Source organism: Grampus griseus, assembly GCF_964374135.1.
Source record: "Grampus griseus genome assembly, chromosome: 17".
Classification (NCBI taxonomy): Eukaryota; Metazoa; Chordata; class Mammalia; order Artiodactyla; family Delphinidae; genus Grampus; species Grampus griseus.
In genome coordinates this window covers 53,665,813-53,676,314 of record NC_139011.1, presented here as the reverse complement: position 1 = coordinate 53,676,314, position 10,502 = coordinate 53,665,813, and positions in this window count along the sequence as shown.

The window sequence follows — 10,502 nt, the reverse complement described above, 5'->3', positions numbered from 1 at the left end:
TTCAATAACTAGTGCTGGGCAACCTGGACAGCTACATGTAAAAGAAAGAAATTAGAACACTTCCTAACACCATACACAAAAATAAGCTCAAAATGGATTAAATACCTAAATGTAAAGCAGGACATGTAAAACTGTTAAAGGAAAACATAGGAAGAACACTCTTTGACATAAATCACAGCAATATCTTTTTTGACCCACCTCCTAGAATAATGGAAATAAAGACAAAAATAAACAAATGGGACCTAATGAAACGTCAAAGCTTTTGCACAGCAAAGAAACCATAAGCAAGATGAAAAGACAACCCTCAGAATGGGAGAAATATTTGCAAACTAATCAATGGATAAGGGATTAATCTCCAAAATATATAAACAGCTCATGCAGCTCAATATCAAAAAAACAAAAACCCAATAAAAAAATGGGCAGAAGACCTAAATAGACATTTCTCCAAAGAAGATATACAGATGGCCAAGAGGCACATGAAAAGCTGCTCAACACCACTAATTATTAGAGAAATGCAAATCAAAACTACAATGAGGTATCACCTCACACTGGTTAGAATGGCCATCATCAAAAAATCTACAAACAATAAATGCTGGAGAGGGTGTGGAGAAAAGGGAACCCTCTTGCACTTTTGGTGGAAACGTAAATTGATGCAGTCACTATGGAGAACAGAAGGAGGTTCCTCAAAAAACTAAAAATAGAATTACCATATAACCCAGAAATCCCACTCCTGGGCATATACCCAGAGAAAACCATAATTTAAAAAGACACATGCCCCCCAGTGTTCATAGCAGCACTGTTTACAATAGCCAGGTCATGGAAGCAACCTAAATGTCCATTGACAGATGAATGGATAAAGAAGATGTTGTACATACATACAATGGAATATTGCTCAGCCATAAAAAGGAATGAAATTGGGTTATTTGTAGAGACTAGGATGGACCTAGAGACTGTCATACAGAGTGAAGTAAGTCAGAAGGAGAAAAACAAATATATATCAATGCATATATGTGGAATCTAGAAAAATATTACAGATGAACTAGTTTGCAAGGCAGAAATGGAGACACAGATATAGAGAACAAACATATGGACACCAAGTGGGGGAAGGGGAGGTGAGATGAAATGGGAGATTGGAATTGACATATATACACTAATATATATATATATATTATTATATATATTATATAATATATATAAAATAGATAACTAATTAGAACCTGCTGTATAACACAGGGAACTCCACTTTGCTGTACAGAAGGAAGTAACACAACATTGTAAAACAACTATACCTCAATTAATTTTTTTTTTAAATTAAAAAATAAATAAATAATTTGAGGACAAGGTAAGTGGAGTGTTCATGTTTAAGAGGTACAGAGTTTCAGTTTGGGAAGAAGAAAAATGGTTAGAGGTGGATCATGATGATGGTTGTATAACAACAATATTAATATAGTTAATACCACAGAACTGTACACTTAAAGTGATTGAAATGTTAAGCTTTGTGGTATGTACAATTTACCAAAATAAAAATAACAATTAAATACCTAAAAAAAATTGAAAAGACAACCTATGAAATGGGAGAAAATATTTTCAAATGATGTAACAGACAAGGGCTTAATTCCCAAAATATACAAATAGCTCTACAGCTCAAAACAAAAAAACAAACAATCCAATCCAAAAATGGGCACATGACCTTAATAGATATTTCTCCAAAGAAGAAATACAGATGGCCAGTAGGCAAGATACTCAACGTCACTAATTATTAGAGAAATGCAAATCAAAACTACTATGAGGTACCACCTCACACCAGTTACAATGGCCATCATTAAAAAGTCTACAAATAACAAATGCTGGATAGTGTGTGAGGAAAAGGGAACACTCCTACATGTTGGTGGGATTATAAGTTGGTATGGCCATCATGGAAAACAGTATGGAGGTTCCTCAGAAAACTAAAATAGAATTACCATATGACCCTACAATTCCATTCCTGCAAATATACCCAGGCAAAACTATAACTCAAAAAGATATATGCACCCCTATGTTCATAGAAGCACTATTCACAATAGCCAAAACACGGAAACAACCTAAACAAACAACAAACAATCCATTGACAGATGAATGGATAAAGAAGATGTGGTACATATATACAATGGTATACTACTCAGCCATTAAAAAAAGAATGAAATAATGCTATTTGCAGCAACATGGATGCAACTAGAGACTATCATACTAAGTGAATTAAGTCAGAAAGAGAAAGACAAATACCATATGATATTGCTCATATGTGGAATGTAAAATATGGAAAAAATGAATCTATCTACAAAAGAAAAAGAGACTCATAGACATAGAGAACAGACTTGTGGTTGCTAAGGGGGAGGGGGGCAGAGAGAGGCATAGACTGGGAGTTTGGACTTTGTAGATGCAAATCATTACATTTAGAATGGATAAACAACAAGGTTCTACCGTGTAACACAGGGAACTATAATCAGTAACCTGTGATAAACCATAATGGAAAAGAAAAAATAAATAAACTAGAATTTTTTTGAACTTCAAAAAAAAAGGAAAGAAAGAAATTGACAATAATATAATAATATTAGGGGACTTTAACACCCCACTTACATCAACAAGGAAGTCATCCAGGCAGAAAATCAATAAGGAAATGGTACTCTTAAGTGAAATATTAAACCAGTTGGACTTAATAGATAATTACAGTACATTCCATCCAAAAAAATAGAATACACATTCTTTTCATGTGTTAGAACATTCTCCAGCATAGATCACATGCTAGACCACAGCACAAGTCTCATCAAGTTTAAGAGGCTAGAAATTATACCAAGCATTTTTTTCTGACCACAATGATGTGAAACTAGAAATCATTTACAGGAAGAAAAATGGAAAAACACAAGCACATGGAGACTAAACAACATGCTGCTAAAAAAGCAATTAGCTAACTAAGAAATCAAAGTGGAAATCAGAAAATACTTTGAGACAAATGAAACAAAACTTTCCAAAATCTAGGGGACACAGCAAAAGAAGTTCTAGGAGGGAAGATTTTAGAGATACAAGCCTACTTCAAGAAACAAGAAAAATCTCAAATAAACAGCCTAACATACCATCTAATAGAATTAGAAAAAGTACAAACAGAGCCCAATGTCAGAAGAGGGAAGGAAGTATTAAAAACCAGGGAGGAAATAAAATAGAGACTAAAAAAGAATACAAGAGATCAATGACAAAGACGAATATAAAAAAAAAGTTTTAAAAATTGATAAACCTTTAACCAGGCTCACTAATAAAAAAGAGAGAAGACCAAAATAAACAAAGTAAGAAATGAAGAGGAGAAATTACAACCAATATCACAGAGATACTAAATATCATAAGAGAATACTACTTATAGCTATATGCCAACAAATCAGATGACCTAGACAAAATGGATAAATTTCTAGAAACACATTATCTTCTAAGACTGAATCAGGAAGAAGACAATCTGAACCGACCAATCACTAATTATGAAATTGAATTAGTAATCAAAAAACTCACAGCAAACAAATTCCAAGACTGGAAGGCTTCACAGGGGAATTCTACCAAATGTATAAGGAAGACTTCATGCCAATCTTTCCCAAACTATTCTCAAAGAATTGAAGAGGAGGGAACACTCCCAAATTCATTATACAAGGCCACATTACCCTGATACTAAAACGAGACAAAGACACTACAAAGAAAAGAAAATTGCAGGTCTCTGATGAATACAGATACAAAAAATATGTTCCGCCTATACCAACTTCAATAAGAGTTTTAATCATGAATGGATGTTGATTTTTTTTGCATCTGTTGAGTTGGTCATGTGATTTTTATCCTTTGTTTTGTTAATATGGTGTATCACATTGATTGCTTTGCAGATACTGAAACATCTTTGCATCCCTGGTATAAATCCCACTTGATCATGGTGTATGATCTAAATATATTGCTGAATTCAGTTTGCTAATATTTTATTGAGCATTTCATGACATTAGTATTTTTTTATTGTCCCTTAATTTGAATTTCTCTGAAGTTTCTTTGTGGTTAATTCAGTTCATGCATTTTGGCAGGAATAACAACTAGCTGCCCATTGTTCCATTACTGGTTAGGTTAGCTTTGAAAACTTGGCTAAGATGGAATTCTTCCATTTTCTCCAATGTGGCTACTATTTTTTCCTTTGATATTAGTAGATAATTTCTAGGGGAAAACTATTTAAATATTTTATCAAATTTTAACAACCATTGAGCATTCTTGTGTGAATCAATTATTATGATGATTGCAGCAAAATGATTTTTTAACTTCATTATTTCTTCTGGTTTTACTAATTGACATTCTATTGTGCAGAGTTTTAAAATCTCTAGTGCAGGACTGCATCCTCACCATCAAACCTCTCTCTGAAATATGAAAGAAAACAAAAAAAAAATGTCATTATGTGGCCTGAAATCTGATTTTTATGGTATTTTCTTTTAAAATATAAAAAGTTCTTCCAATGTAAGGGTAAAGTCTACTAAGCATAATGTTGGTAAAGTATAAATCCAATATGTGTTTAATATTAAACATTAAATACCAGCATGGTCCCTTTTTAACTCAGTTGTATTTCTTGTGCTCACTGATTAACATGATCTACAATTTTTAAAACATAATAACCACAGTATTTCTGAAAAACAGGAAAATCTGAGTAAAATTATATGTTCTGTAAGATGAGTGCTTGTTAAAGCCCAGAGGGACTTACAGCTGTCTAATTCCCACATGATGAGGAAAGAAAGTCCCCAAGTGGACAAGTTATTTATACAAGATCATATCAATAATTAATTTTTTAAAAAAGGCCCAGAGCAGAGATCTCCTGTTTTTTATATGTTACATTATCTAAAAGGCATGTTAATTAAAAAACTAAAATTTGATAACACAAAGTGGTTAAAAAACAAGCTTCCCTATTTCTCTTCAGATAGTTATGTTAAATCTTTTGAGAGTCAAAATTATCATGACTAATGACTTTTTGAAAACTGTTAAAATTGCAAAAAGGAGAACACCAAGCTCCCAAAAGCAATGGGGATTTTTCCCGAGAAGCAGGGCTTTCAGAAAAATAGGTGTGGGGACTTTTCTGTCTCCCAAAGAGGTACTGAAATATTCCTCATTCAGCAAGAGAATCATCCCAGCTGTTCGGGCTGTGTGTTCAGTGGTGTCCATGCTGTGTGCTCTTAGTCATGTAGAGACAAGAATAGCTTTCCTGGAAGTGGAGCACAGTACTTTGTTCTCTATCTTCTGATCCACCTACTGTCTCAGCAGCATGAGATGCCTGAAGAACTTTACTGCCAGCAGAGTTTATAACCCAGCCTTTCTATCCCTAGTATTCTAAAGTAGACCTCCTAAGGGTTTTGTTTGATGACTTTGCAGTCTTGAGAATTTTTGAGCTTTCAGGACATGGTTTCAGTGTATATTAGAATAACAGTCATCCACTTTATTTCCTTAACTGGAATTGTGCTTAGTTACAGGAAGAAAGGGGTTTGGAGCAGACTTGTCAAAACTCTCAGTGAGGGCTTCCCTGGTGGCGCAGTGGTTGAGAGTCTGCCTGCCAGTGCAGGGGACACGGGTTTGTGTCCTGGTCCAGGAAGATCCCATATGCCACGGAGCGGCTGGGCCCGTGAGCCATGGCCGCTAAGCCTGCGCGTCCGGAGCCTGTGCTCCGCAACGGGAGAGGCCACAACAGTGAGAGGCCCGCGTACCGCAAAAAAAAAAAAAAAAAAAAAAAAAAAAAATTCCAATGGCATTTCACAGAAATAGAACAAACTCCTAAAATTTGCATGGAACCACAAAAGACCCCGAATAGCCAAAGCAATCTTGAGAAAGAAAAACAAAGCTGGAGTCATCATGCCTCCTGAGCAGTATCATATTGGCATAAAAACATATAGATCAATGGAACAAAATAGAAAGTTCAGAAGTAAACCCACACATATATGGAGAATTAATTTATATATTAAGCTATCATTCAGCCATAAAAAAGGATGAAATCTTCCCATTTGCCATGACATGGATGGACCTTGAGGACATTATGCTAAGTGAAATAAGTCAGTCAGAGAAAGACAAATACCATATGCTGTCACTTATATGTGGAATCTAAAAAATGAATAAACAAACTCATAAATACAGAGAACAGATTGGCGGTTGCCAGAGAATAGATTGGTGGGGGCTGTGTGAAATAGATGAAGGTGGTCAAAAGGTACAAACTTCCACCTATAAGTAAGTCATGGGGACAGACTGTAGTTAACAACAATGTATTGTATATTTGAAAGTTGATAAGAGAATAGATCTCAAAACTTCTCATCACAAGAAAAATATTGGTAACTATGTGTGGTGATGGATGTGAACTAGACTTACTGTGGTGATCATTTCACAACAAAATTGCCGTACACCTGAAACTAATATAATGTTGTGTTTCAATTACATGTCAATTAAAAGAAGAAGAACAGAATGCTTTGGCATATTTTTTACTGGTTACTTTTTCCCTCCCCCTGCTGGAAGCATAAGGGGATTTTTCTCTGATACTCATTGTGGGGACCTAGTAAAGTTCTTGAAAGTAAAACTCACAAAAGTGTGATGGCCCTCCTATGACTGGACCCCCTGAAGTTTTCCTCTCCCAGACTTGTCCACATGAAACTTCTAGCAATTCGTCGACTACATTTTAGTTTTTCCTACCCTAATACTGGTCCTTGCAGAGGTCTCTGCTGGTGAATTTCTGCTCTTGTAAGTTGTGATTCTCTGTATCTTCCTGTCTGTCTCTCATATTTGGGGCTCAACAGTTTTCCCGGTGACCTCACTTCTCTGAGAGATCTAAAAAGAGTTGTTAATTTTTCAGTTTGTTCAGCTGTAAAGAGCTATTGTTAGGACAAACTGAAGACTTCTCTGCTCTTTAGATGTCACACTAGAAACCAGAGCTCTTGAGGTAATATTTTAATTACCTTCCTGAGCTCCTTCGTCTGGGTGTTAATTTATAGTCCAGAGTCTCTTTCTGCTCTATTGAACTGTTCAAATAGCTCAAGATCACCATCCTCTATCTCCTGCTAGCAGCAATGTTTTACATAGATTTTCTGTACAAATCTATTCCCTGACAGGATAAGGGCACATAGGAACCTTCAGCTCAAGCTCACTGCTTCCCTTTTGTCCCCAAAGCTTCCAAGCCCTGAGAGGAGAATGTATATCATCCAGATCCTAATAAACTGGATAGTATGCTTCCTGGCTCTCCTAAGAGACCCACACATATCCTTGTCCAGACTCCTCTACTCCCTATTTTTAAATTACCATATCTGGTTTTGGTATCAACAATTCAGAGAAAAGAGAAAAACAGTCCACATTTCACTCCCACCCCCATCTCCAGCCATAGATGCTTCCACATGCAACTTTTATTATGAAAACAAAATGATTTAGAAAAAGGAGAAGGATAGGGTCTGAGTAACTCTAAAATTTGTTCTATTTGTGCCATCCCATGCTTTAGGAAAGAAATATATCAACAGACCAGACCAAGAATAAGGGCCTTAAAACACATGCCTTCCTAAAGTTCAGTATGTATTCCTCATCTGACTATGAAATGACATTAACAACAGAATTTACTTTTGTGTCATCAACTGTGCCATCCTCTTTCTCACAGATGGGATATAGGTACTGGCACAAAAGTCACAGACATAGGCACTCTGTTAGAACAGTGTGCATTATTTCTGCATGAAATTATCCCAGGTGAGGATAAAAATTTCCTGACCATCTTCCCCACTCTCAAGCCATGGATTTTAAACAATGCCAGAAGAATTGAAGTTCTACTGTGTCTAGAATTTTTGTCTATTTTGTATACTGATATGTACAGAGCACCTAAAACAGTGTACATTTTAGGCACTTCACAAATATTTGTAGAATGGCAGAGAAGGCATTGGTTTAATATACCAAAACTTGGAGGCAGGTTCTGGAGGTATAGCTCAAAGAATCACTCTAATAATGTAAAAAAATCCATATTAATAAAAAGTCTGATTCCATTTTGATGTTTGACTGTTGACAGATTTTAAGTTCCACTACTCCCTTTCCTTTTCTTCCCTACATCTAGACAAGCTGATAAGAAAGCCTGCTGTTTCCTCCACTGGCACCAATAGGAACTTAAAATCACACGAGCACCATCCCATTCAAATGGGAACTCTCACCTCAGCCCTACTTCCTCACCACCATAGAACACCAAGCTAGTAGCTCCTGTCTGCCCTCTCAAAACATTTTTGGACCTGCTTGGGATCCTACCCTGCCTCCTCATGAGAGCCTCATTATGAGAATAATGAATGCTTCCATATCCTCTTAGTGCATGTATGTCATCATTAGTTTTGATATCTGAACCAAATCTTGGATGGCAGGGGTAGTGTGTGCATCCCATCTCAGTGGGGTAACTACATCTTTTAAGATTAGTTTTTTATCTTTAAAAAACATGTTAATTTTATATTCTATCCCATAATATTTGCATGTTTAAAATAAATGCTTCAAGATAAATTTTGAATGCTTAAATAAATGCTTCAAAATTTTTCCCCAAAAAGAGTACTTTGAGTGAAATTGACACCTAAGGAAGATGAATAACATTCATCCCATGGCTTCACCTATTCCCTGGCATACAGTTATTTGAGCAATGAGTATTTCAGTTGGAGAGGTATAGATGCAGTCCTATTCCATTAATTTATAAATGACAGAAACTAATGCCAAGAAAACAAAAGAAATTTCTAAGGTTACTCAGTCAGCCTGAACAAAGATCCTTTGACTCCAGTATGTCAAATATTTCCAAAATCTAGTTTATTGTTTTTATTTTGATATATATCTAACATTCATCTAATGCAATCAAGGAGTTTGTACAAGTTATTCAGAAGCACAGTCAAGCATAAACACCGATTACAAATTACTATTTTAGGAGTTAAAAGTATCGAGACAAAGGGTGAGTTACAAGTAAACGGCTACCAAAAAGCAATCACCATCTTTTCATATACTTGTTAGCCATTTGTATGACTTCATTGGGAAAATGTTTATTCAAGTTGTCTGTCCATTTTCAATTGGATTCTTTGATTTTTTGCTATTAAGTTATATGAGTTCCTTATATATTTTGGATATTAACCCTTATTAGGTAGATGGTTTGCAAATATTTTTCTCCCATTCCATAAATTGCCTTCTCATTTTGCTGGGTGTTTCTCTTGCTGTGCAGAAACTTTTTAGTTTGATGTAGTCCCACTTGTTTATTTTTGCTTTTGTTGCTTGCCCTTTTGGTTTGAGCTCAAAAAATCATTGGTAAGATCAATTCAAGGAGTTATTTTCTGTTTTCTTTTAGTTTTACAATATCAGGTCTTATGTTTAAGTCTTTGATCCCTTTTCAAGTTAATTTTTGTGAGTGGTGTAAGATAGGGGTCTAATTTTGCATGTGAATATCCTACTTTTCCCAACACCTCTTATTGAAGAGATTGTCCTCTCCCCGTTGAGTATTCTTGGCTTCTTTGTCAAATACTAGCTGGCTGTACATGAATGCATTTATTTCTGAGCTCTCAATTCTGTTCCATTGGTCTATGTGTCAGTTTTTTACACTAGAAAAAGAAGTACAGACTATTCCCAAAGGGTTTTGCTTGTAACTGTAGTAATATGTCTAGAGATCTTCAGAATACTGTTCTCACAGCCAAGATTTGAATTAAAGTCTGTTTATTGAGTTGCAATAACCTGTGCTCACAGGCCATTGTTATTGTGCCACTTGTGAGAGAGAGGAGAGTGAGGTTAATGACACACTCATGGCTGTGAGTCAGACTTGAGTGCTCCATCAGTCCTAATCCAGTCCCTGCACAAGGGGAGGTATCGCTGAGTTTGGATAAACACAGGACCCATGAAAAAGTCACCAAGAAAAAATAAGCCAATTCTTATGGTTTATATTGTTGTTTCTTGGCTTCTTGTGGATTATGGATTTATTTATTTGTAAATAAAATCATAAATATATATAAAAACATATACATAAAATACATTAAAATTAGTTAATTTAAGTGAATAGCTGGGTGAACTTGACAAATTAATTTCTTAATTTCCTCATCTATTGGTACTGTATCACAGGTGATTGATTTGATTTAAAGAGTTAATATAAGTGTTAAACACAGTTCCCAGCACATAGTAGGTGTCATGTAAGTATTAGCTATTATTAGTATTACCATGTTGAAGCTCACAACCAGTATATAAAAAGTCTTGGTTTATATACGTCTTCTTCTCTAAACAGGAGTTCCTGGAGGATAAAGATCATTAATTCAACAGATTTACTGAGACATACTGTGTTACCCCAAGCTGGGCCAGACGCCAGGGTAAAATGGTGAACAATATCCAGACCTTGGCTTAGTCATTCCTGCACATGCACTGATTCACACTGTACCAGGCAAAAAGCAGATGCTCAGAAGAGTGTGCCCTAAGTCAATAAGTAGCTGAAAATATAGAAAAAAGTAAATAATGCTGAAAAG